The following is a 27,919-nucleotide window of genomic DNA, read 5'->3' as shown; positions in this document are numbered from 1 at the left end:
CCCAAAGGGAATTTGTAGTTCTTATTGTCAGAAAATCACTAGTCCTATGGAAAACTAAGTATAAGCTGATTCCCTCCAAATCATGAGGTGTGAGGTGGGGGCAATCCTAGCTGGCTCATTGTCCAAGAAATCCAGAGTGAAATCCCATGATCACTTTTAGACAATTCTATTTACTGCTATATCATTCATCATTATAGATTCCTATCTCAGTATGTCAGTAAAATTGCTGTACTGGTACTTTCTAAACTACTTTTCAAATGTAAGTATATGATACATTAATGACAACTTGAATCACCTTCTATAATAGCTGAAGTAGATCGTCTTAAACTTAACACCACATTTTTTTTTACTAGGGATTGGTCTATACATGATAACTCTCATTTCCACTGCAGTTTCAACATGAGAGAAAAAGTAATGAGACAGAGTAGCTGTGTTCTGATTAGAGGCACAGACAAAGCCGTTTCAAGAGCCTCTTTGCTATCATAGGTAGAAATGAGATGTGCAATGGTCAATCTGGTCAGTAATGGGGGAAAAAACACATGGTGCCAGATTGAGTCAACAATTGTGTACAACCATTGTAAGAAAGAGAAATGTATCTACGTTTTTCTGATTCATGCATTGGTACACACATTTACAGACCAGAATATAACCCTAGAAATTCACAACCATTTCAATACTTCCAATGGTCTGTTTTTGTTAAATGGAAAAGGTAATGCAAGAACCTATTTTAGTTCTTTAAAATAAATTATCTTCACATGAAAATTGAATGTTTTATAGCAGGATAGTCTGGGAATGGGCATTTTGTGGCAATATTGAATTTTCATATGTTATAGCTATGTGGCAAGTGAGTTTATCACGTCAAGAGGGAATGTAAGTTCATCTCCTTATTAGTCTATGTCTGTAATCTATATGACCATTAAAGCTAATCTTTCTCTTGACTCTGCAACTAACTCCTGAAGAGAAAAAGTCATCTGGCCAAATCCCAAAACATTCCTAAATGCGTTAGGAGAGATTATGAACATGTAGATTAAATACAAGGTTTATTCATCTCCCCTCTGTTGCCTGAACCCCCTTTCCCTTGCCAATCTTCTTTGCTTTTCTAACAGCATTTTATTGGCTATAAAGGAAATTCAAACAGTGCCCCAAAGGGAAACTCCTTCTCAAAATCTTTCTTGCGGTGACAACAACTGTATGTGCAGTAGTTTTATCCCCTTTTTCAAAAATTGATACATATTACAGTAGTCCTCCCGTATCCACGGTTTCATTCTTACAGTTTTAGTTACCCGTGGTCAACTGCAGTCCAAATATATTAAATGGAAAATTCCAGTAAAAACAATTCATAAGTTTTAAAGCCTATGCTGTTCTGAGTGAGATGTGATGAACTCTGGTGTCATCTTGCTTTGTCCCATACAGACCATAAATCATCCCTTTGTTCAGTGTATCCACAGTGTACAGGCCACCTGCCTGTTTCCACTTGGTAACCATCTTGGTTATCAGATCAAAGGAACATAGTATATATGGGGTTCTCTACTATCCATGGTTTCAGATCGACTGGGGGTCTTGGTATGTATCCCCCACAGATAACAGGGGACTACTATATTAAAATTAATCCACTATTCTGTAATAAAAACTTGGTGAAGAGGAACATGAGATTTGATTTTCAGGAGACTCCTATGAAGAAGTAACATTTCAGCTGAAACGTGAATGACACTTAGGTATTGATGTTGGAGAAGAGTAATCTAGGACAATAAAATATGAAGTGGGAAGGTGAAAGTAAGTTTAGCATCAGAAAATGTCTGATGTGGCTTGAATGTGGGATGGACAGTGAATGGGATAAGAGGGTAGACATAGCACAGATCATGGAGAGATTCAGGGATTTGTTTGGATTTAATTCTGAAAGTAACTGGAAGCCATTGGGAGATATAGGCAGTTGAGTGACATAATTTAATTTGTATTTTAAAAGATCACTTTGGCAGGTTTGTAAAGAAAGGATTGTCTGATGGGCATGAATAGAAGCAGAGACCACTCCAGGAACTCTGGAATTAGTTCAATTGATAGCACAAAACAACAGAGAGGTGGTTACCAGCCATACAGATGGAGAGAACTGGCCTGATTTAGGATATTTTGGAGACATAACAAAATGATTTTAATACTATTTAGCAGCTGCATAATAGCCCATTATATGAATGCACCATGACTTATTTAAACATTGGAAGAGGAGTTTTAAAATTTAAACAATCAAGTGTGTTCTGAGATCTACTATTAAGATTCCTGCTTCCCAAATTGTCTTCATTTATATTTATCCTGTGACTATCTATTTAAAACGCATAAGGTGGTAGCCTGGCTGTACTAAAGAATAATAAATAGTTCTATTCACCTTGCTTTTTAAACTATGACCCATTTCAGTTCAGTTTTAATTTTTGAGTAAGAATAAGTATAATATATGAAAATAATTCTGTATGCAGTTCCAATATATATTCAAGTTACCACAGAATTCAACGTTATCATTTCATGGAATTTTCATTTTTAGTTTTGAGTAGAACAGGTTTGAAAAAAATATATAGGAATACCTGTAAGAATCAGGTGATATTTGATAATTAAACCACCCTTTGGTTTTAAATCAAAATTAAACTCAGGAGAATAACTTAAATAAACCAATAAAATTTGGCTATGCAGTTCAGAACTCAACTTAAAAAGTTATGCATCCAGTAAATTTTTCAGTAGCCTGTTCGTTTTTATGCTGATTATTAAGTTTCAGTTAAGTTTCAGTGTATTCATTAAAATGTTAAACTTTATCCTGAATCACCTAAATCTTCCATGAGTTCTGCATGTAGAATATAATTTGGCAGATGCTTAATTTGGAGGGAATTGCTTACTTCTTAATACAACTTTTTTTTGAGAGAGAAAAATATAAAAAAAAAATTATTTACGTCCCTAAAAATTCTAACATTTTGTCCAAATGTATCACATACACTTGAAACAAAACCATAGATGCATGCAACTCAAACGGAATGAATGATACCAACTTATATGCTTGTTAGGATTCAGTCAACTCTCAGTTATTCACTGAGTTGAGTTACAAGTAGAAGATAGCGGGTAATGTTAAATGTTAAAGACACACTGCACAATTCTTGTTTATAATATGGCTTCAAAATCTAGTTGGGAAAACAAGACCACGTGTTGGTGCTTTTGTGATTTGTGCGTGCTGTTCCCTCTGCATGGAATGACTTTCTTTAACTTCGTGGTCACACAGTTGCTAATTATCTTTCAATCTGTCAGTGTCACATCTGTGAAGGTTTTCTTTCTACATTAAACAATTTATAATAATCCTTGTTATGCTTGTTTGGATTCACATGTCTCCATCTCTATGAGAGCATGTGTTCCTTCAGGAAAATGACTATGTCATTTCCGGAGTGCTTGGTGTAATGTCTTAAACAGTGTTGGGCCATCATTAATATTGAGTATTGATAATATAAGGCAGTTTGCTGTGAATTCTAAATGTCCAGATCTATCGAGAAGTGTTTAGGGAAATTTGCATCTCTGAAGAGAACAAGATTACCAGGGCCTCCAATCCTAGTATTAGAATTACAATCTTGGCAAATCCTGACCCATTTGAGGCTTGAGAAGAGGGAGTAGACGAGAGAGGAAGGATGGGTTGGGGAAGTCTTCAGGAGTTTTTCAACTCTACTCATCTATGGTTCTACATTTCAAAGTTTGAATTTTAAAATAGCTCTATTACCTATATCACCATTACTTCATGATCTAAAAGTAAAATCATAAAGACAGCTTTGCACAACAGAATGTACTGGACTGAGGCATTCACATTCAGTCAATTTTTTCACAGTATAACTCAGAAAGAGGTTAAAAAGTTCTCTTTGCTTTTTGAGAATCCATTTTATAGTTCATTGTTGCAGATCTTCTGATGTTGACTTTCAGAAGTGAATTGAAATGTAGGATAAATCTAGAAGTATAGTAAAGACAAGGAATCAAAGCCAAGCAGCAAACAGACACACAGGGGAGGATATTTTCTGTATCGTCTCCCTGAGCATACTTGGAAATCGGAGAAGCTGGCTTTTGAATAGTACATACATAATCAGTTCTTTGGTTTATAAATTCAGTAATCATGAAACCCCGTGAAATAAATATCAACATAGCAGTACATGTCTTCATTAATATTTTATATCATTACCTCTGTAGCTTCTCTGAGGAGTTCAGGAAATTTTATAGAAAAAAACGCTTAAAACTTGAAGCAACTAAAATTTATATTAAAAAATCATAAAGAATGAAGGAATAAAGTATATTAAATATACAAGCTGTTTTCTTAGAGACTTAGAATATAAAATGAATATGAACCCACTTTCCCCAATAATTAGCCTTGATACACAAGTAAACATAAGCATAATATTTTTTCTTGCCAATTTCTACAATAACTCAAAACCTTTAATGAATAAAAAAAGATATATCCTAATTAAATAATTAAGTTGACAATAACATTATCAACTTAGGCAAAAAATCTACTAATTTTCATCTTCCTTTTGTATGTTACAGTATTTGGGCATTGTTATATATATATTATAAAATATATATCTAGATATCTAGATATACACTCTCTCTCTCTCTACATATATATGTATATGTATTTACAATTTCTTGAAATAGTGAGAAAAGTTACAAAAAGAAATTACAAATACAAATCTCTCTCTCTCTCTCCCTATGTGTGTGTGTGTGTGTATATATCTATATCTATATCTATATCTATATCTATATCTATATATCTTTTATCCCTCACCCTCTTCCCACTCTTTCCCCTAAGTCCCCAAAGTCCATTGATTCATTCTTATGCTTTTTTGTCCTCATAGCTTAGATAGAATAGCCAGATATAAATTTAGATGGCTAAACATTTATATATCATTAGTAGAATTTCAGTCCAATTCTCATTTCTAAAATTTCTTTTGGTACTAGACAGAACTCTACTTTTATGATTAAAAATTTTAGGAAATGTATATATATATATATATATATAGAGAGAGAGAGAGAGAGAGAGAGAGAATTTTTCTCTGAAGAGAATAATGACACTCATCACCATGGGAAAAGATAGTAATAGAGTTAATCAACAAATGTATGCTGAATTAAATTAAATGAATGTAGACTCCTCTAAGTGATTGGTGAGACTGTTCTCGACTCTAAATTCATTTCCTAAGCTAGATACTCTATAGACGACACATACTGATCACTTTCTATAAAGCAACTGCTTTTTCCAAGGTCTTCTTTATACAGGATGGAGGAAATGGCCTTTTAATTCCAGAATCCACTCTGTTAGCTATAATTATATTGTTTCTTTTTATAATTAAGTAGAAAGATACAGTACTTTACAAAATGAACAAATGTATAATCTAACAAACTATGAACTCTTAAGCAACCAACTCTTAACTGGTGGAATCTGGAAAGGGCTTCTTAAATAAAAAAGAAATTCTATCCTGGATGTCTCCAAAAATGGGTTGTGTTACTCTAGTGCCCTCCTACATCAATGCAAAAAATACACAATGCTGAGCTCCACAGTTTTTGTGCAGTTTCCAGCTTTCAAAGTACCAGATAGGACTCTGACTCCAATACTCTCAATCCTTATATTCCCGAAAATGTGAATGACATTTTAATTATCCTTCAAAAAACTTGACTTCTCTGACCATTCATCTCTTCTTAGTAGAGGAACAAGAGTTCAAGAACAATTTTGGAGGTGGGAGTGGGGTCAAAGAGAAAGAAATGCAAACCAGGCTCCTACCCAATGATTATTTCTTAAATGATATGGTCTGTAACAGAGGTTGCCAAGCCTTTCCTATAAAGAAACAAAGAGTAAATATTTTCAGCTTTTTAGCACATAAAGTCTCTGTCACAACTACTCACCTCTGCTAATGTATCACAAAAGCAGCCACACACAAAACATAAATGAATGAATGTGGCTGTGTTTCCATAAAACTTTATTTACTAAACAGGTGGTAGTCTGAATTTGGTCTGCAGGATATAGTTTGTTGACCATGGTTTATAGAATAATCTTTGAGTATAGCATACAAAATATCTTTCATTCAGACAATTTTTTTGTACCAGAAATTTCCAAAATCAACTGAATAATTTTTTTTTCCTTAAATTACTCTACAGTAATCTCTCTGGAAGAAGGTGAACTGCATTTACAATTTCTTAAAATAGTGAGAAAAGTTACAAAAGGAAATTACAAATACAAAACAGACAATATCTGATAAAATAGATATACCTTGTCACTATGTTAAACACCGAAATTTGTGTATTTCTATAGAGAACACCCCAACTATCAGACTTTGTGAAGCATTATTTGCACTTATATTCAACAAATATTTAACCTAGTCCTTAAAATCATCCACCATTTTTGAAATTTTGGAAATACCGGTTTAGAAAGATAAAGTAGACCTCTTAAATAGGAAGTGGCAAATCTAAGATCTGAACCTTGATCATCTGCTTCCAAATCCTGGGCTGGTTAAGAAAAATATTAGATTAAAAAAATCTAAAATACATTCAAAGACTTTAATTCCCTCTAGTGTTTTTCAGTGCCAGAGAATTTTGTAACAGGCAATTCTCAGTAACTGTAAAACACACAAATGATGACTTTCCCTGTTTTTAGTAATAAAGAGTAAATCAATGCAATTCTCAGTTATTTTGCTTAATAGAGCACATTGAAAAACAAAAGCGCTACACTCCCTATTTTTTTGTAATATTTTCTGATGAATTTCAATAGCTAGACTCTCATCATACTTTAAAGACTGTCATTCTTCCTTAAAAGCGAAAGGCAATTTAATGAGATACTTGCAGTAGATAAAGTTGCTGTATTCGATGTTTCCATGTTTTATTTCCTGAGAGATGACATAGAACAATGTTGTCTGAGATTGTGAATTTCCATACAGAGGGATCATTGAAGCACCCCCGTTCACAAAACACTCTGTCATGCTGGAGACAAAACTATCAAATTTTATTAAAATTTAGTTATCTCAAGTCAAGCTTTACATTTCCAAATAGAAATAGTGAACTGCGATGTGTCAGAGCTCTAAATTTCGTTACCACAACAGGTGTCATTATTTGGCACATAGAACTAGGGTTTGTGATAACTACATCCTACAGCTCTAAAGGAAATAGCAGAAGTGTTCATTGAAAGCACTCTTCTGTGTCTACCACTTTTGAGCAGTGCAGCCTAAGAATGAAAAAAAAAAATAGAAATACTGAGGTCAAGGCCATGATGATTTTCCTATCACCCACAATTAAATTTTGAAATTCCAGGAAGGCATTTTTGGATATTATGGTATCAGGAAAACAGAAGGAAAGAAAATTAGCTCAAAATGCTCCAGTCTGACTTTGTACTAGCAAATAATGCTATGCAAAATAAAATCTATTATTAATAATATCTATTATATTTAAAATAATAGAATAATATCTATTTTATTTAAAATAATAGAATAATATCTATTATAATGATAATCCCCCCATTTTTCCTTATCTCTGGTAAAACATCTGCTCTTTATGTTATCTCAAGTCACATTATATAGTTTAGAAATGGGTGATAGATATCTGGAATCATCTTTCCTCATTCATAGGCATCTCAAGGAAGAAGTCATAATAGAATGATATCTATTATTCTATTTTATTTTGTAGTGTTTATTTTTATTTTTTTAAAAATTTCCCAAATTTCTTTGGGTCCTGGTGGTATTTGCTTGCATGAGGAAGTTCTTTAGTGGTGGTTTGTAGGATCCCGGCGCACCCATCACCGAAGCAGTATATACTGCACCATACATGTTGTCTTTTATCCCTCACCCCCTTCCCACTCTTTCCCCTGGGTCCCCAAAGTCCATTGATTCATTCTTATACTTTTTTGTCCTCATAGCTTAGATAGAATAGCCAGATATAAATTTAGATGGCTAAACATTTATATATCATTAGTAGAATTTCCGTCCAATTCTCATTTCTAAAACTTCTTTTGGTACTAGACAGAACTCTACTTTTATGATTAAAAATTTTAGGAATCTTCATTTAAGACAAAATATGACTCCTTGTAATTTTTCTCCCTGGATCCAATATTCCCTTATTGTATGAAAGAGTGTCTATTTCCTTCTCATGGATAACCTTTAAAATATTTACATAAAACTAATTTTAACCACCACCAACCCTCAATCATATCATGTCCAAAATAACCTTTCCAACCTCCTTTATCCATTATTTTTTTACAATAAGGTTTATGATTTCCTTTTATCAGTGTGGTTTTGGATGTGCACCATTTATAAAATAAGGTCTTTCTTTAAAATTGCTTATAAAGCAAATAGAATAATACAAATATAGAGTGTCAGGAAGACAAATTGTTCCTAATACATCTTTTGACGTAAATGGTGAATGCCTGTTGTTTAAGCTTCAGATTATGAAAGTTTGAACAGCAACACTGTCGAACTATTGGCTAATTCTGATCATTTTCAATTCAATCACTAAACTTATTTGTTTTTAATTTGAGTTATTATCAAGTCACCAGTCTAATTGATTTCATATTTGTGTAATTGATTTTCTACTCTATAGTACTTTTTTTTCTATTACATTTAATTTTGCTTGTTCAGCCTGTGCCTTTATTCAAGTTGTTGATAAAAACTCCAATCTGAAAAGTCCAAGCAAAACTCTGTGGCACATTCCCAGCAAGCTAAACTCCAGATGGGCATCAAGCATTCATCAATATCCCAGGGCGTAGAATTAAACCTGTTAAAGCTCTACCAAACTTTTTGCCATTCTGCTCACAAGAGTATCATGAGAGTCTGTCAAGCACCTGGTTGAAACATAGACTCACTATGTCAATGGCCCATATGAGGCCCATAAAGAAAATTCAGAGCACTTAAAAAGTTGCTATGAATCTGTAATCCCGTAATTTTTCCTTATCGCTGGTAAAATATCTGCTCTTTATCTTACCTCAAGTCATACTAGAGAGTTTAGGAATGGGTGAGAGATACCTGGGACTATCTTTCCTCATTCATAGGAGTCTCAAGGTAGAAATCATAATGACTATATTTCATCTTTTTCCATGTCTGTGCCCTTGTGTGATAGTAGATAGTTGCTTGACAGCATATTGAAGAGTCTTCATTACTCACTGCCATTTGCTTTCCTGTCCTAGAAATGAAAAAAAAATTGTTTGGTTCCAACTGACCACAATTGTATCTGACCTTTTCTTCTGTTTTGTTTTATTTGTTTATTTCCTAACAATTGATGTTTCTCAACATAAAATACTGTCTTCGTCATGCCAGATTCCTATCTAGAATCACCTTGTTTTCCCACCCCAATGCCTTAGAAGGGAGCAGAGAGCTCAGGGTGTCACTAGTCAACTTATATCTCATCTCATGTTATTTGAACAGTAGGACTCTTCAGGAGATATAAGAATATTATATACAAGGTGCAAAATGTATGTAATTATGACACCTTTTAAAAATAAACCATAGGAAATCACGTGAAACAGTGATTTCTTGATACAATATTATTATTGTTCCTTCTACAAACATTATTTCAATTAAGGAGAGTGTTCAAGGGCTCTTCCTGAGTTGGAAAGATTCATGATATTTCCTAGGGTTAAAAACTATCTCCCTGGAGTTTCTAAAAATGAGAGCCTGCTTTAAAATTGTGAAGCTTTCATGGGAAAAGCAAAGAAACTTTTAAACAACTGAAATTCTGAGGTATTTTCTGGAATAAAAAGCACAGATGGTCAGTGGATCCCAGTTATTGTTTTAGCTGGAAAAAAATGAAATAAGTTGATCAGAGGTAGGTAGATTATAATATTATTATTACTTGGGAAATTTGAATTATTTGGGCCCTGGTAATCCTGTGCTATTCATGCATATAGATTAAAGCTCCTGGTTCTCACTTAAGCAAACTGAAAAGCACTAATGGTTAGAGAAAGAAATGAAGTTTTTGTTCTAGTGACTTGTTTTTGAAAAGTATTTTGTAACAATGCCACTTACATATTTTCATGTTGCCACATTTACATCTGAGAATTACTGGTGAAAAACACAAATGGCCTAACTATTTAAAAATGGGTTTCTAATCATAATTCAACGTGGCTTTGCATCAAATAGAAATACCAAACTGAGAAAGAGAAATGACTGTTTGACCAAATAAATGTAATAACATGGTGGTAAAAGAGTAAAAATGATTCTTTGCATTTTCTGTGTTTTCAGTTTCTCTATCTATCTATCTTGATGGATCGATTCATTGACTGTGGTAGGCATGAGCTTATTATGTAAAATAAGATACATGCTTCAGTGACACTGTTTTTGCCCAGAGATGTTGCTTCGAGGCCTTCCATAGGCAGCTTCCAGGGCATCTGGGCATTGATGGGCTTGCGAATGAGCTGAGTTGGCAACTGCAGCACCACTGGTTGTAGTCTTGCTAGTATCCTTTCAACTCTATCCTCTTGGGATATCAGCTCCTTTACCATATCAATGCAACTCTCACCAGTGATAATATTTGTCATTAATGTGACACAAATCTAATCTCCATGTTGTATCTGCTTATGTTAGTCAATGGAGCCACACAGTGGATTAGAATCACGCATGAGGACACTGGAGGAAGTTGTTCATAAGAGACAAAGAGGGCATAAACAGACAGTAAACATGAAACATTTAATTGAGTGAAGCTTTTATTTCTGATTTGAAAATAAATATATATTAGGGTAAAAAAACTAAGTTTATAAAGGAAAACAGAAAAATAGGAGTTAATAGAGGAACCCACAGCTTCACTACTCAAATAAAATTATTGCTGAAATTTGGGTTACATATAACTCTTTCTGTCTAATGTGCATATGTGTTTATGGACAACATAGTTGATGATGCACAGGGCCTTATTTAAACTTTTGTCTGGTACATTAGGCCATTCTTGGGTTGCTATAAAAAATTCCTAAGATCGAGTAATTTATAAGGAAATGTTTAATTTGCACACAGTTCTTCATGCTTTACAGAAAGTGTGGTGCTGGCATCTGCTCGGCTTCTGGGGAGGCCTCAGGAATTTTACATTTATGGTGGAAGGTGAAGGAGGGACAGACATGTCACATGGCAGAAGCAGGAGCAACAGTGGGAGTGAGGATGTGCCACACACATTTCAATGACCAGATCTTCTGGTCATTGAACTCACTATCACAAGGACAGCACCAGGGGGATGGTGCTCAACCATTCCTGAGAAATCCTCCCCCATGACCCAGTGGCCTCCCACCAGGCCCCACCTCCAACACTGAGGATCACAATTCAACATGAGATTTTAGTGGGGATGGATGCACATTCAAACTGTATCACCTACTATTGTCTGTTTCGTTTATTCCAATTGTTTGATCTGATAAATAATTCTGTCGAAGATCGTGTAGACTGAATTGTTCAAACATTTTGCCATATTTCAAGTTAAGTTCCCAGAAGTTGGGTTTATTTAAATTTAAATATTTTAAGGCTCATTACATACATACACAAGCTGTGTGATAAAAGAGTTATGTCAGTTTACATGGTGGCCATGATAAAATAGGATTGAAAAATTTTTTATTAATTTTTTTTCTTTACTAGAGATGAGGTTTCACTATATTCCTCAGGCTGGTCTCAAATTCCTGGACTCAATCAATTCTCCCACCTTGACCTCCCAAAGTGCTGGGATTAGAGGCCACCCTGCTCAGCCATGATGCGATAGTTTATAATAAAAATTTCCTCTTACATTATTTTTAGAAAAAAAATCCAAACCCTCCACTTCTTTACAAAATATGTAATGATTTGCATATATTTTACTTGTCCAGTTTCTAACACGGTTTATATTAACTTCGAAAGCTCCACAATTGGAATCACATAATGAATAATATTAACTAAATGGCTTAAAACAACACAAGGAACCCCAAGAAGACAGCTTAGATTTTATGTAAGTATTAAGTAGTCACCTACTTGTATTCCCACTAAATTGTGAACTCCAAAAACAGAGTTTTTTTAATTTTCAAAGTAAATTTTTATTCAATACCTGTTTTGTATTAGGCATTTTCTCATTTTTTGAGAATGCAAAGGAAAGCAAGATAGAGAAGATTTCAGCTATTATGCATGAGACAGCAAGGTAAGGGGACCAGTTGAATATCAGGCTCAATGTCATATGTCTGGAATTTATCTTTACATAGATGGCATTTGTAGGTGGTATATATAGACCAAAAATAAGGTGAGCTTGGAAATTGATGATTTCACATTAATTTTCTGCATGTCACATTTGAGGAATGGATTTTACTTCAAGAATAAATAATCTCTTGACAGCCTATGCATCAGAATCCATGTAGGAAATAGTGAATTAGGCATAGTTCAAAGTTGATCATCTATTTATTTGGATGTTAACATTATATCACAAAAATATAATATTCGATAAGTGTATAATGTTATTGCTGGGTTTCTTGAACAAAATACTCAATTATTTTAAATGTTACCAAATCATTTAAAATGGAAATTTGGAGACTTTATTTCCACAGGAGTGAAACTGAATTATTTTATGTGACCATGTTCAGGACAGATTTTCTTAATCAAAACCCTCATTAGGGAAATTTAACTCCTTATATTACATTTTATGGCTTTTGTTTTAATTTTATCTACCACTACAGTCGATGATAAAATGTGAATGAATAGAAAGAAAAATATTGTCATTTTATTGTCTTCTCTCTATTGATATAATTACCAGAGTCTTCTCAAAGAGGGCATTAAAAACTCTCTTAGGGCACTGAAGGTCCTTTTTACTCCATTTGAGCTTTCTTAAAAAGAGTAAATGAAAAAGTAGGATAGGGACTTAGAGAAATCCACCCTGGGGAAGACATGAACAGAAAAAAAATTACTTATAAATGGGACAAGTTGATGTAAAATTTGTAAAGATGGGTTAGAGAGTTTTGGCAAAAATGTGAGCTCTGGAGGAAGCCTGTTGGGTTCATTCCTGTTCTGTGCACTGTTCTTTCTTTTATATTGTTAGTTTTCTCATCTACAAAGCAATGTAACACAGTCGCTATGATTGCTATGAAGGTTAAATGAAATAAGATGTGAAGACCATTTAGCATACAGTGTAACAAATACAATTGAGATTTATAGTATAGGCTCAGAAGTTACCATTAGTAATAGTCAAGCACCCAGAAATCTCACACTTAATATTAAGAACAAATAATGAAATAGGCCTGAAGACTAAGATGAGTTATAATTGTATTATACTTAGTGCAATAAATTAGACAAACCAGGAATAGAGAGATTGTTTTACTCTTCAAAGCTTGGAAAGATACTGCATATCACAAATGCTGTTGAAATTAGTGAGGATATTATATAGCAATGGGTAGGAGAGGAAATAAAATAAGACTGGCCACATACTCATCAATGGTGTTTAGAGTATCCATGTTGTCTCATAAGAACATTCTTGTCAACATATGAGAATTGGAGGGTGAAGATTAAAAGAAAGAGAGAGAGAAAGTGATATGCAGGATGAGCTCAGTTATACCAAATGCTGACTTTATCACACTGTAGTTACAGAAAAGGAGGAAAAGGCCTTAGTTAAAATATAAATAATATATCAGGAAAGCTGAAGCAAGGTTCAATGAAATAATATACAAAGATCTAAGAAGAGATTAAAGGGAAATATCTTGATATTGTGTATTTTTAAAAGGGCTGGGACAAAATGCATTTTGGTGTGCACTGTGAAGAAAGATAATGCTAAAAGCATAGACTAAATAAATACATATGAAAGTAAATTTACACAGAAAATTAGAAGTATTTTTTTTTGGTTTTCATATACCTTTCTTATATGGACCAGCACAGTCTATAGCATGTGGTCCCTCTTACGAGAAAATTCATATTTATTTGTTCAGTGTAAATGTTTTCAAGTTTTTTTGTATATTAACAAAGAAAAAATATAAGAATAAAATAAATTATCCAATATGAATTGGGAGATGATTTTATGTCTCTCTGTGAAGATAAAATGGTCAGTATATAACTTCTGTCTCTGCGTCCAGAGCAGGGGTTCCTAACATGGGGTCAATACTCTTGAGATTAAAATATTTGGCGTATGAGATGGTACTCTAGGGCGATAGTTCAGAGCTTTCATCTGATTCTCAAGAACATTTATGATCCCTTTCCTCAAAGCTCAGAAATAACTGATCAGGAGAAAAATAAGTAAATGTGACTAATGGACACATGAGGCATGCTATTTGTATTTATGGATTAGCTTTTAGTGGTAATGATTTAGAAGAAAGCAGTGCTAAGCTCACATGGGCAGGAAAGCAGGCAACATACTGAACTGGCTAATATTAAAATGTAGGGCTAGGTGCAGTGGCTCATGCCTGTAATCGCACTTTGGGAGGCTGAGGTGGGCAGTTTACGAGTTCAAGAGATTAAGACCATCCTGGCCAACATGATGAAACCTCGTCTCATTAGCTGTGCATAGTAGCACATGCCTGTAATCCCAGCTACTCGGGAGGCTGAGGCAGGAGAATTTCTTGAACCCGGGAGGCAGAGATTGCAGTGAGCCGAGAGATCATGCCACTGCACTCCAGCCTGTTGACAGAACGAGACTCCATCTGAAAAAAAAAAAAAAAAAAAAATTAGATACAAAGGAAGTTCTCTGCAAAAGGGGGAAATTCCTCTTGTAAAACAAAAGAAAACCTTAGAATGTACTAAAGAATATGGCAAAGTGGCAGATAAAGTTGTCTTCCAAAATAAGCAATGGGGAAAGGACTCCCTATTCAGTAAATGATGCTGAGATAACTGGCTAGCCATATGCAGAAAATTGGAACTAGACCCTTTCGTTACCCCTTATAAAAAATCAACTCAAGATGGATTAAAGATGTAAATGTAAAATCTAATACTACAAAAACCCTGGAAGATAGCCTAGGACATACCATTCTGGACATAGGACCTGGCAAAGATTTCATGATGATGACATCAAAAACAGTGACAGCAAAAACAAAAATTGACAGATTGGATGTAATTAAACTAAAGAGCTTTTATTCAGGAAAAATAAAAAAAAAAGATCAGAGTAAACAGACAACCTATGGAATGGGAGAAAATAGTTACAAACTATGCATCCAAAAGCAGTCTAATATCCAGAACCTATAAGGGGCTTAAACAAATTTACAAGCGAAAAACAACCCCATTAAAGAGTGGGCAAAAGACATGAACAGACTTTTCCAAAGAAGGCATACACGTGGCCAAAAAGCAAATGAAAAATGCTCAACATCACTAATCATTAAAAAAATGCAAATCAAAATGACAATGAGAACCATCTCCCACCAGTCAGAAACAGCGATTATTAAAAAGTCAAAAAATTACAGATGCTGGTGAGGTTGTAGAGAAAAGGAAATGCTTATACACTGCTGGTGGGAATGCAAATTAGTTCAGCTACTGTAGAAAATAGTTCGATGGTTTCTGAAAAACTTCAAAACAGAATTACCGTTCCATCCAGCAATCTCATTATTGTGTGTATACCCAAAGGAATATAAGTCATTCTACCATAAAGGCACATGCACACATATGTGCATCACAGCACTGTTCACACTAGCAAAGACATGGAATCAACCTAAATGCCCATCAACAGTGGACTGGATAAGGAAAATGTGGTACACATTTGATACACCATGAAATACCGTGCATTCATAAAAAAGAATGACCATGTCCTTTGGAGCAACATGGATGGAGCTAGAGGCCAATGTACTAAGCGAATTAACACAGGAAGAGAAAACCAAATACCACATGTTCTCACTCATCAAAGGGATCTAAATATTGAGTATATATGAACACAAAAAAGGGAATAACAGAGACTGGGGACTACTTGCGGATGGAGAGAGGGAGGAGGATGAGGATTGAAAAACTACCTCTTCAGTATTATGCTTATTACCTGGGTGACAAAATAATCTATACACCAAACCCCTGTGAACACACAATTTACATATGTAACAAACCTGTACATGTTTCCCTGAACCTAAAGTAAAAGTTAAAAAATAAAAGCTGTCTTGCAAAGGAAATCTAGGGAAGTTCTATACAAAGGCAAAGCGTATATGAAATATATGGTCTTCTAAATATTCATGTTAAGGTAATCAGTAAATGCCTGGAAGGCATAGGTTGACTTAGAATGTTATAAAGATGCTAATCATTTATAGCGTTGTTGTTGTTGTTTTTGTTGTTGTTATTGTTGTTTTTGAGGCGGAGTCCCGCTCAGTTGCCCAGGCTGGAGTGCAATGGCATGGTCTTGGCTGACTGCAACCTCTGCCTCCGGGATTCAAGTGATTCTCCTGCCTCAGTCTCCCTAGTATCTGGGATTACAGGCATGCACCACCACACTCAGCCAATTTTTGTATTTTTAGTAGTGGCGAGGTTTCTACTGCTGCGGTTTGGCCAGGCTGGTCTCGAACTCCTGACCTCAGGTGATCCACCTGCCTCGGCCTCCCAAAGTGCTGGGATTGCAGGCATGAACCACCATGCCGGCCCTATAACTTGTTTAAACAACATAAACTTCTTGAGCACGTGGGAGAAAAGATGTATGAAGAAACAGAAAGAGCACTATTTAGTTACTGAAGTGAAAAATGATGAAATATCTTGGAATCAACTTGGACAAGATTGAGGGAGGTATATTAAGAAAGTACTGGCAGTTTCCATTAAAAAAAGAAAAAGAAAAATTATAATCTTGGTGATAAAGAGCTGGAACTAGGGGAAAAAAGCTTGGTAAAATTTTAAAAAGTAATAGAAAATTTACACTTCAAAAAAGTGAATATTTATTTATGATGAGGAGAGAAATGAAAATATACTTTGATTCCTTCTTAACACTACAACAAAATGTCAACATTTTCAACAGAGAAAAATAGATTAGGCTTTTTTTCATGGTTCTTCAAAATTTATGATTTTAGTATTCCACAGTATATGCTTTCAAAATATACAGGGATTTCAATAAATTCTGTATTGCATGATTAAAATAAAAATACGGAAAAGTATGTTGATGGGGGATGCAAAAGTTCTCTGCTTATAATTTCATGCAGCTGGTTATTAGATTTATTCACTGACTAGCTTCAGGCTCTGAACATTTCCAACTTTCTTTATTCTTCCCACATTCTTCTGATACTTGGAATGTTATTATATAGGACACAATTTTATGTGATATAACTATCAGAATTTGACATCTAGCCCCACAATCTTATGTCACAGCTTGGAGTCTGTTGGCACAATGTTCTGTAGGCATATATTGGAACTCATTTCTATATCAAAATAGATAGCAATAGCTTAATTCTATATGGAAGTAACTACAAACAGTTTAACTTCCTCTTACTAACTGAAACTAAATGTACTCCAATTTAACATTTTGTTACTCAGACTCTAGAAATATCATCAGACACTCTACCACCACTTGACAGAAGAGAAGGTCATAGAGGGAATTAAGAGCAGAACTGGCCAGGCGCAGTGACTCGTGCTTGTAATCCCAGCACTTTGGGAGGCCAAGGCGGGTGGATCATGAGGTCAGGAGATCGAGACCAGCCTGACCAACATGCTGAAATCCCATCTCTCCTAAAAAATAAAAATAAAAATAAATTAACCAGGTGTGGTGGTGCACACCTGTAAGCCCAGCTACTCAGGAGGCTGAGGCGGGAGAATTGCTTGAACCCGGGAGGTGGAGGTTGCAGTGAGCAGAGATCAAGCCACTGCACTCCAGCCTGGGCGACAGAGTGAGACCCTGTCTCAACAACAACAACAACAAAAGCTGAATCATACAGCCCTCTGAATCAGTTGCACTTTTCTAGAAATTTTCAAAAGTTTTATGAAAAACAAATGACTAAGTGAAAGCCTAGGTTCATACCCAGGGCTTTAAAGGTGGCCTAAGGAAGTGGGAAATTTGAAGCTCAAACATGGTATGTGCCCATATAAATCTACCTATGGGCTAATGCCTATTTGTGGGTAAGGGAATTTGGAAAGACAATCCAAAAAATTTAACCATGTTATAGAAAAGATGAAGATAAAGCAACCAAAGGAAAAACACTGGAAATGTAAACATTATGAGATGTAAAGTAACTTTATTTTTTATTTTTATTTTTTTGAGACCGAGTCTTGCTCTGTTGCCCAGGCTGGAGTGCAGTGGCCGGATCTCAGCTCACTGCAAGCTCCGCCTCCCGGGTTTACACCATTCTCCTGCCTCAGCCTCCCGAGTAGCTGGGACTATAGGCGCCCACCACCTCGCCAGGCTATTTTTTTGTATTTTTTAGTAGAGACGGGGTTTCACCGTGTTAGCCAGGATGGTCTCGATCTCCTGACCTCGTGATCCGCCCGTCTCGGCCTCCCAAAGTGCTGGGATTACAGGCTTGAGCCACCGCGCCCGGCCAGAGTAACTTTATTTTAACATTATTCGATGTGTTCACTTGTGTATTGCTGAAGGGAGAACTAGAATCTTAAAGAAAAAGTGATTGTTCCTAATAGAACAATAATTTATTGTAAAGTACAAAGTCTTATAAACACTACCCTTGCTGGAATACGATAAGATTCGTGTTTCATGATTCTTCATATTCATTTCTGCTTCAGAGTCAATCTTGAAATAAAAATAAGATAATTCCAGTTCATTTTCAGAGTCCTCTCAGTCCGTCTGTGTCATTTCCCTGTTCCTGACCCCATCTTTGGATTCCATTGCTGTTATGATTCCAAGTGGATGGGAAACCATCTTCTTGGCTTTATGTTGGGTGAGTTTTGCATGTAATATTCAGTTTTGTTTGCTCTCTCTTTACTCTGTTTTAACCCAAGATTGCAAGCTGTATTTCTTAACAATTATTTATTAATTATAGATAAAATACTAGATGTTTTTGGCAGTAAGAGTAATGTAAATATTAAAGTTAAGTTAGAAATGTATTGAATTAAAAATAGTCTACGTAAAATTCCAATCTTACTGGGAAAATCAGACCTAATATAAAGTTCTACACATGAGTCATCTGTCATTTTAGATGGTGTAAGTTAATTTATAATGGAAGTTTGCATTTTATCAGAGGATGATCAAATGGCTGACTTGCTGCATTTGAAAGCCTTCTGATAGTAAAACAGTCTGCATAGGAGAAAAATGGGGGAAAGGAGGACTTTCTGGTGAGAGCAAAAGTATAGAATTCAAGCCTACAAATAAAATTGAACTTGATTGTTTTCTGTGGATACTTTCTCATATTCTGGGTTAATTTTCTTTATAATATTTTGAAAGGAAGTAAAATATGCAGAGTGCCAAAGACAGCAACAGAAACCTCCCGGACTCCTGAGGCTTTAGGAACACCTGTCAGGAAAGGGGGTTTGGCTGACGTAGAAATAACAGTGATACAATATGAGTGTCTTTTATTTTTGACAGTCTCCGCATTTATCAATTGCAAATGTACTGTGTAAGCAGCCAGCAATTTGTCAAAGAGTGTTGTAGAAATATGTCTGACCTAGATTAAAAGACCCTGTGGATAGAAAAGTTTTGTTTATCTGAACCGTATGCTGAGTAATCAAAATGGAAAATGAGGACAACAGGTTTCTAATCATTCCTGGCCATTGGGAACAGGGGACTTTATATATTGTAAAATGCAGATACATACTATCTAAAGTAATCATAAGGATTGTTTTCAGACCTACTCTTAACTTACTACAATGTAGACATTACCAGTAGAATTCTCTTCTATAGTTCCTACGAAGTCAATACCTCCTGTCTGTCTATACTGCATGCTTTACACCCAGGACTAGAGTCTAAATCCAAGCTGTGCAATTTACTGCCATCATGATTTTAGGCAATCAGAATTAAGTTTTTCTTCCATAGCTCATAAACAAAAATAGTATCACTTAATGACTAGGCATAAAATTGCTGAGATGCAATATAAGAGAAATATTTTGTGTACATCCTAAAATTCTGTATAGTTGATGTACACACACACACACACATAGACATTTAGACATGCCACATGATCTTTCCTATTTACCACTTTTGTAAACAAAAGTAGTTTTAATTTTTTAAAAAATGATACAATATACATTACCTAAAAGTCTTTTCATATATATATGGTCATGGTAGGTTTTCCTGACAGGCATGTCATTCAAATCTCTTACAAGAATGTTTTTACTTTTTTTAAGGAATGAACCAACATTTATTTAGTTATACAAACTTTAAACTTTCTAATTTGTATTTTTTTATTTAATTGTAATTGACAATTGTATACATTTGTATGTTGCAATGTGAGCTTTTTCAACTTTTATTTTAGATTCAAGGGCTACATGTCCATGTTAATTACAAGAGTATATTGTGTGATGCTGAGGTTTGGGGTACGATTGAATATTTCATCCAGGTAGTAAGTATGGCACTCAAAGGGCAGTTTTCCAACCCTTTCCCCTTCCCTTGCTGTCCCCACTTGTAGTTCCCTTTGTCTATTGTCCCCATATTTATGTCCAAAAAGTATGCTTTAAAAAACAATTCATCTCACATGGACTGTATTCCCTACTTTATGATCATTCGGTGTAGGTGGACGGAGTTTCCTTGATGGTGGCATTTAATTATGCTCACAAAGAAATATGATGAAAATTAAGGTTAAAAGAGAAAATATGTAAAAGGAATTTTCTTCATCAGGAACTTCAGTGAAGTAAGTATTATGCTGCAACAGCATGCAATCATCCAATATCCATGTTTGTTTTCTCCTTTTTCCCTCATTCTACAATGAGAAAAAAGCAGACACGTGTGATTCCTAATCCAATTTAAAGTTTTGCCACCTGATGATGGATTGTTATTTCAAAACATGTTTAGCAAAGAACAGCAAATTGAACTCAGAATTACGCAATATTCACTGGAATCTGTATGTTTCATTCTAAGTCGTTTTTCTCTCTGCAATTGCTCACTTGTTAGAAGCAATGTCTGCCACTACTTATATACATAGAAGAGAGCAGCTAAGAGTAAGCATTAGTTCCACATCATTAATATGAGTATTAATAATAATAAAGGAAACCCTTTCCAAATGGGGATTTATGTTTGAGATTCAGTATTTTGGTCCAAAGGAAGAAGAAACAGGAAAGTCTTTGAGTACTCTTTCCTCTACAGTTTTAATGATCCATTGGGGGAGGGCGAGGCAATGAGAGACACGGAGAAGCAGGTGGAAGGGAAGTAAGGAGGGATGAGAAAAGCAGAGTATTGACTGCTCACTGCTGCTGCCCCCATGTCCCCGCCCCCACCACCATTCTTAAAGACTAATCATTTGTAGCTTTATGGAAAAGAAACTAATGCATCTAGAGCAGAAAAAAATAAATAATGTACTTGCATCAGTTGTTTATTGCTGTGTGATAAAACATTCCAGGACATCTCTAGTCACATTGCGAAGGGTCAAGGACACACAGGGTCGTGTTCATTAGATGCTGTGATTGTGAAAATGTACCACAGATAACACATTTCCCCAAAATATTAACAAATGCAAAAAAGAATCATCAATCTTTTTAATTTGAGAAACCTCTTTATTTGCAAATAGTTCAAAAGCATAGTATTTTTAATCAAATAATTACTCTAGAACTTAACCATGAAAATAATCCCAAATATGAAATTAGCTGTTTTTCAATAGTGAATCTTGTGTAAGGTAAAGACATTTTGTGTAAGGTAAAGATATTTGAAGGGTTAAAATTATTACCCCAAGTCCCCTAGTGTTTAATAACTTAAGGCATGGATTGGGGGAGAAAATTAACAATTTATGGTGCTAGGCATGCCAACAATGATACAGTAGTAAGTTTTGATAGACAAGAAATTTTGTTGGATTCTGAAATATACATGACAATACCTGTATCCTATCAACCTTGTGAATGTGTCCTATTTGGAGGGAGAAAAGGTATTTAGGAGATAAATCTGACACAGAATTACTGTCTATTATTATAAATGTTAAATTAAAAAAGTTTTCAAAATAAGAAAGGCATCTCTGAGTAAAATGAAATTAAGGCCTATTTTAAAACATTAAAATACCTACATTTTAATTTCCTAAACATATAATTTCTTTCTTTATTCGTGCAGCAACTTTACTTGCTAAGTTTGTATCAATGTTATAGGCTTCAATTAAAAAAGTAAAATTTAAAAAGAGCCTGTCATCGTGAGAGTCACAGCCTAATAGAGTCAGGCAAGTAAATTAGTAAAATATATCATGTCAGGTGGTGAATGCCAAGGAGACAGCACAAGGAAGGGAGGAGGGAAGCTCTTCTGGTGGGGAGGCTTTGCGATTTTCAGTTGGGTGGTATGGGAAGATGTCACTGAGTAGATGGTATTTAAATAAAGAACTAAACAACTAAAAATCAGCCTTACTGTTCCCTGGGACAGTGAGCATTTCAGGCAGAGCTGGAAGAGCAAATGCAAGTAAGTGCCTGAGGTAGGCATTCATTGGCCAGGTTCGAGCTAATAACAGGCCAGTATGCCTTGAGTTGAGTAAAGGGGGATATTAGTAGCAGATGACTCTGGGGAGGGAGCAGGCATAGAGGTAGGTGGATTGAAGGAACCTACAATGGTTAGGTAAGTCTTTATAACAATTTTGGCTGTCATGTGATCGATGTGAGAAGCTATCGAAGGGATTTGAGCACAGGAATGACATAATCTGATTTACATTTGAAAAGGATTATTCTAGTATTATGTTGAAAATAGGTGGTGAGTCAAAAAAGAAAGGAAGAAACATCCAAGCCAGTTAGGAGGCTATTCGAATAATCATATGAGAGACTATGGTAGCCTATGCCACAGTAATAGCAACAAAGGTGATGAGAAGTAATCTGGTTTTGGAAATATTTTGAAGGTTTGGAAGGAAGAGCTAATAGGATTATCCAGTATCTTGGATGTGGGCTATATTAATCAACTTTAGTTTATGCGGCCATGACAAACAACCTCAAGTCTTCCCCCAAATGTCAGTAATTTACAACAATGAGCATTGATTCGTTGCTCAAGTTACATAAAGCAGCTGTGGGTCTGGCTCTGCTCACCTGAAGGTCAGCCTGGAGCTGCTTGACTTGTGCTAATGTTTACCATGCATCCTAGAATCCAGGCTGTGGGAGCAGTTTCTATTACAGAAATGCTCTCTTCATGGCACAGGGAGGGGTGCCATAGCCACAGTGGGCAATCTTCTTAAAAGTCCTGTGGAGTCAAGGCATAAGTCACACCTGGTTACATTCCATTGCCCCAAGCAATGTGGCCAAGCCCATGTGACTGCGTAGGGACAACCACTTCTCCTATGGGAGGTCTCTCAGGTCTCTTTTATCTGACAGAGAAGGGAGCAAGCATTTGGCAAGCACAACACAATCTTCAACGTTGCAGAAAAGAGAAATCAAGGCTTTTCTCCTAACAAACTAGAAAAATGAAGTCACTGTCCACCGAGATGGGAAAGATAGCAGGTAGAATAAGTTTAAAAGCAGCCAAACAATTGATCATAATAACAAACTGTGATGTGATATTGGAATTATTTTAAATATTATCGTAAAAGATTTATTATAAGACATAGAAAACCTAAGTTATCAAAGGTCTGACCAACTGTACAAATGACAGGAAATAAGGTACCAGGTCATTTTCATTGGAAATGAAATAACCACCCAATTCAGAACAATTAACAGCGGATAATGAAAATACATGTATTCATACACATAGCCCATTTTAAAGTCATATAATTTTTATTCACAGACCATCGGCTACATTTAAGGAATGGTGATATTCAGGCTGTCTTGTATTTCACATCTGTAAGTGTCATAAATATTTCCCTTAACTATAGAAAAAGCAAACTAGTATAAAATAGCCACAGAATAATTATAAACATATATATCCCTTGTGTAGATGTAGTATTCTGCAATCCCTGTGCAAGTCCTTTTTCAGAATGATATATCATGTTTCTTACATCACTAAAGCTTCTGGTACGTGGGTTTCTGAAGAATGAGGGAGGGTTAATCAGCTTTTGGCAGAGATCAGCAAAATTTGCAAGCATTTTAGCCTCTCCATCAAGACTCATAAAATATTTTGGAAACCACAGGACAAAAACCAACCCATCCGAGCAGAAAATTAAAAAGCAATCTACCAGTTCAATGGAATTCAACCTTTGCTAGGCCGCAAATGCTGGTAAAATGGTTAAATATTCGTTCATGATTATCCGGAGACATAAAGCTACAGTAGAAACATGAAAAAAATACATAGGCTATGGGCAGGGTGGGAAAGAAAACAGGGCTAAATTGTGCATTTTATGGAGCAGTGTTGCTTTCTTTTTAACTTGATTTCTATCAAGGTGCTGAAGAACGCTGAATTCAGATAAGATGAGGAAGAAGAGGGGTATCATTTCCCCAACGCCTGGTTTAAAAGGGACACTCTTTTTTTCTTGTTGCATCGAATTTCTGCCTAAAATTTCCTTTGATTATAGAGGTGTTATCTTTTTCTCTCTTGAGAGTAAAATAGTCCTCAAAGTCACCAGTCATGGAAGTCAAGAAATGTTTGTTGTGCTGACTGTTAATTTCCTAAAAGAAAAACAAAACAACAGCAATAGTTGAATAAGGCAAGACTGAGTTTATTAAGCCTGTTGTGGTAAAGAAGAACACTACTTGGACAAAGGAGTGTCTTGAAAAGGGAAGTCAGAGGAGGGTGTTTACACAAGTGCAGCTTCTGAGCTGAGTGATTTTTAAGGTGTCTTGCAAGACAGAGCACTGGATAAGGCCAGGCAGAGTTTAGAACTTAATACCTTTGGATTGGTGAGCACAGTGTGGCAAGAGCCTCAAAGTGATTACATGAGCAAGGTCTTAATCTTGACAGCTAAGCTGTTTACTTGGTTCATGGACTTATATTCCGGAAGCAAGCAGTTAAATTATCTTTATTGCATTCAGTATTGTTTAACATAGGGTCAGAGAATGGTGTCCATTTCAATGCTCAGTTGAGAATTTACCTATTCTGTGAAATTTTGGGAGAAAACTTCACCCAAGTTTAGAGATATCTGCTCCATGTCCCAAACTTCCCAGATAAGGAAGATTACTCTGGTATCATTCTCTGCCAGACATCACATCAAGAAATAACAGAAGCTGAAACTGGAATTACATTATAATCCATGAAAGGCTGATAACAATAAGAAGTATTACAATGACCCTGTCTTCTTCAGAAGATCCAATAACGAAGCTACGCAAGACTGCAGAAGCTACTTCCTCTGATTTCTTGGCTCCCATACCTATCATTTAATTCTCTTCTAGCCTATGAGTTCCAAAATGTGGAATAGATATTGACTCCAAAGAGAGGAAATGATTAAAATCTACCCCCATTGGTTAGAAGCTGGCCATTACCAATACTCCTGGTATAGCAAAATTTAAAAATACCTCAAACAATACGGCATGCAGTGCTGCTCTTTGAGGGCTAACGCCAATTAAGGGATCTTGTGTACTTCTGTCTCTTTTATTTTTAACTTGCTATTAGAAAAATGTTAACTGTATTTTTGAGGGGAAATGTTGCCATTACAGAATGCGTGTTTCATTATGCATATCCTATTGGTGAATGATTTACAAATCCTCATTTGACCTAGGGAGTGCTTGTCAAGCTTTATAGCCCCAAATTGCCATCAGGCAGATAACTTGTCTCTATCATTTGGATGTTTTGATGGCAATTTGTCTGACTCTAAGAAACCTGTAAACCATAATTGTTCTAAAATATCTCCACTATTAATCCTTTTAGTCTCATTTTTTTCAGAACATACTGAAACAGAAGTAGTCTTATCACCTCTACCTCCACCTGCTTCTCTTCTTCCTCCTTGTACTTCAAAGCTAAGGAATGAATACAGAATTGCTTCTGTCAGGAGGGTGAAACAATCATCCAGTAATTGCCCTGTCAAGGGTTTTGGTGAGAGAAGTATTCTGAAATCACAATATAATGCCAGTCTTATATAGGATTTCCTAACCAGTATGTTGTTCTCCCTACTGAATAAAATATACCTCATCCTACATTTACTCCTTCAGGTCTAATAAGGAGAGCTCTATCTGGTCTATGGATTTAACACTTTAAGATAATTTACCTTGGACAAAGATCTTTGGAGTATAAATTACTCTACTACAAAGACACATGCACACGTATGTTTATTGCGGCACTATTCACAATAGCAAAGACTTGGAATCAACCCAAATGTCCATCTGTGACAGACTGGATTAAGAAAATGTGGCACATATACACCATGGAATACTATGCAGCCATCAAAAAGGATGAGTTTGCATCCTTTGTAGGGACATGGATGCAGCTGGAAACCATCATTCTTAGCAAACTATCACAAGAAGAGAAAACCAAACACCGCATGTTCTCACTCATAGGTGGGAACTGAACAATGAGATCACTTGGACTCGGGAAGGGGAACATCACACACTGGGGCCTATCATGGGGAGGGGGGAGGAGGGAGGGATTGCATTGGGGAGTTATACATGATATAAACGTCATGCACATGTACCCTAGAACTTAAAGTATAATAAAATAAAATAAAATAAAAAAAAAAATTTCACTAAAAAAAAAAAAAAAAAAAAAAAAAGATCTTTGGAGAAGCTTCGTTATATTTTGAAGCCATTAACATGACTCAAAAAAGTCCCCAGTGGAATCAAGATGAGGCATATGACAGTAGGCATCTACAGATCACCTCTGCTCCTTAATTTTGCCTCTGTAGGAATATTCTTTACATTCATGGACTTCCATAGGCCTGATGTTTTCCTATTTTTGTTGTTACTCTGCTTCATTACTGCAAATGTCAGACCTCTAAGAGTGAGGTTATTAAACAGCAAAACACAGAGTGATGGGCATTTGTAAAAGATACATATCCAGAGAAGATGCTGCTCTCTCACTGCCAGCCATACAAGCTGAGGCTTCCTTCTTGTCACTGAAGAAGACAAGGAGACAAGAAGCACATTATGTCATAAAGACAATAGGAATCTTGCAAGTAACCTTTTCACCAGAACACCTCTCCTTTGCCCTGCCTTGCATGTACTCTTCTTGAATGATTTATTGCCAAAATATTCTTGAATTTCCCATATTGTTAATTTAATGTTCTTAGTAACAAAAACTAACCATGGGATTGATATACCAGAAAATTGCAGTCACCTCAGGACAGAAATTATTATTTTAGTCTACCCATGAAAAGAGACTTATTTTTTCAGGCGACTCAGGTCCTTAAAAATGAGGTGAAGTGTGCCTACCACAAGGTGTCAGCAAGACAGGGAAAGTCAGGCAGGGTGTTCAAGGAAATCAAACACATCCAGCTTCTTTATTCTACTGTCTTTTTGTTTAGTTCTTCTAAAAATCAATTTTGATGGGGAGATCTGGCAAATGTTTGTGTTCCATTAGTTTAACGTGATAGAGTGAAAAACATTCTGGCTGTCGGTTAGGCTCCAAGGGCAGTGCTGAGATTTGAAACAGAAACCACGATTTATAAAACGACTGCAACAGGACTTGTAAAACACATAAATTATAGCAAACCACACAAGAGTCACAGATGATCTAAGAATATACTCTTCAACACCAGCTCATTTAGATCTACATGTTCCAAGGTGAGAACACAGATAATCCATCCAGCAGAAACCACCTAGACTTGTGTTCTAAAGACAACAGTTCTAGTCAAGTCTCTTTATTTGAAAATTGAGACCCATCCCTGCTAAGGCCATTTTATCGTGTAATTTTGGCCTGTAAACTCTAAAGATATCCTTCCCTGACTCTGTCCTTTACAGACCCCCCTTACTTCCCGTGATATGCTTTCTCCCTGTCAAGCATTTTAATAAGCCTAACTTTATAATGGTGTTGGTTGCTCTTAGCTGGAAGGCTTTGACTTAAAATACTGGAAGGATTAGAGAGATAACTATAAGTAAAAATCATCTAAGTTATGATAAATAAGCTGTTGAATTATATGATTTGTTTCTAGGATTTTTCTCTAAATATGTAT

The 27,919-nt window shown here is 35.5% G+C and overlaps 1 protein-coding gene across 1 annotated transcript in view; it reads left to right on the top strand.

Annotated features, from left to right (window-relative positions):
- The window catches only part of CNTNAP2 (contactin associated protein 2), a 2,313,133-nt gene that overhangs the window by 381,896 nt on the left and 1,903,318 nt on the right, over positions 1-27,919 (top strand). The gene's annotated exons all lie outside the window — the stretch shown is intronic.

Source organism: Trachypithecus francoisi, unplaced genomic scaffold (assembly GCF_009764315.1).
Source record: "Trachypithecus francoisi isolate TF-2019V2 unplaced genomic scaffold, Tfra_2.0 Lachesis_group4, whole genome shotgun sequence".
NCBI classification, from domain to species: Eukaryota; Metazoa; Chordata; class Mammalia; order Primates; family Cercopithecidae; genus Trachypithecus; species Trachypithecus francoisi.
Note: the sequence above shows the minus strand (reverse complement) of the source record. Positions and strands in the feature narration are given on the sequence as shown.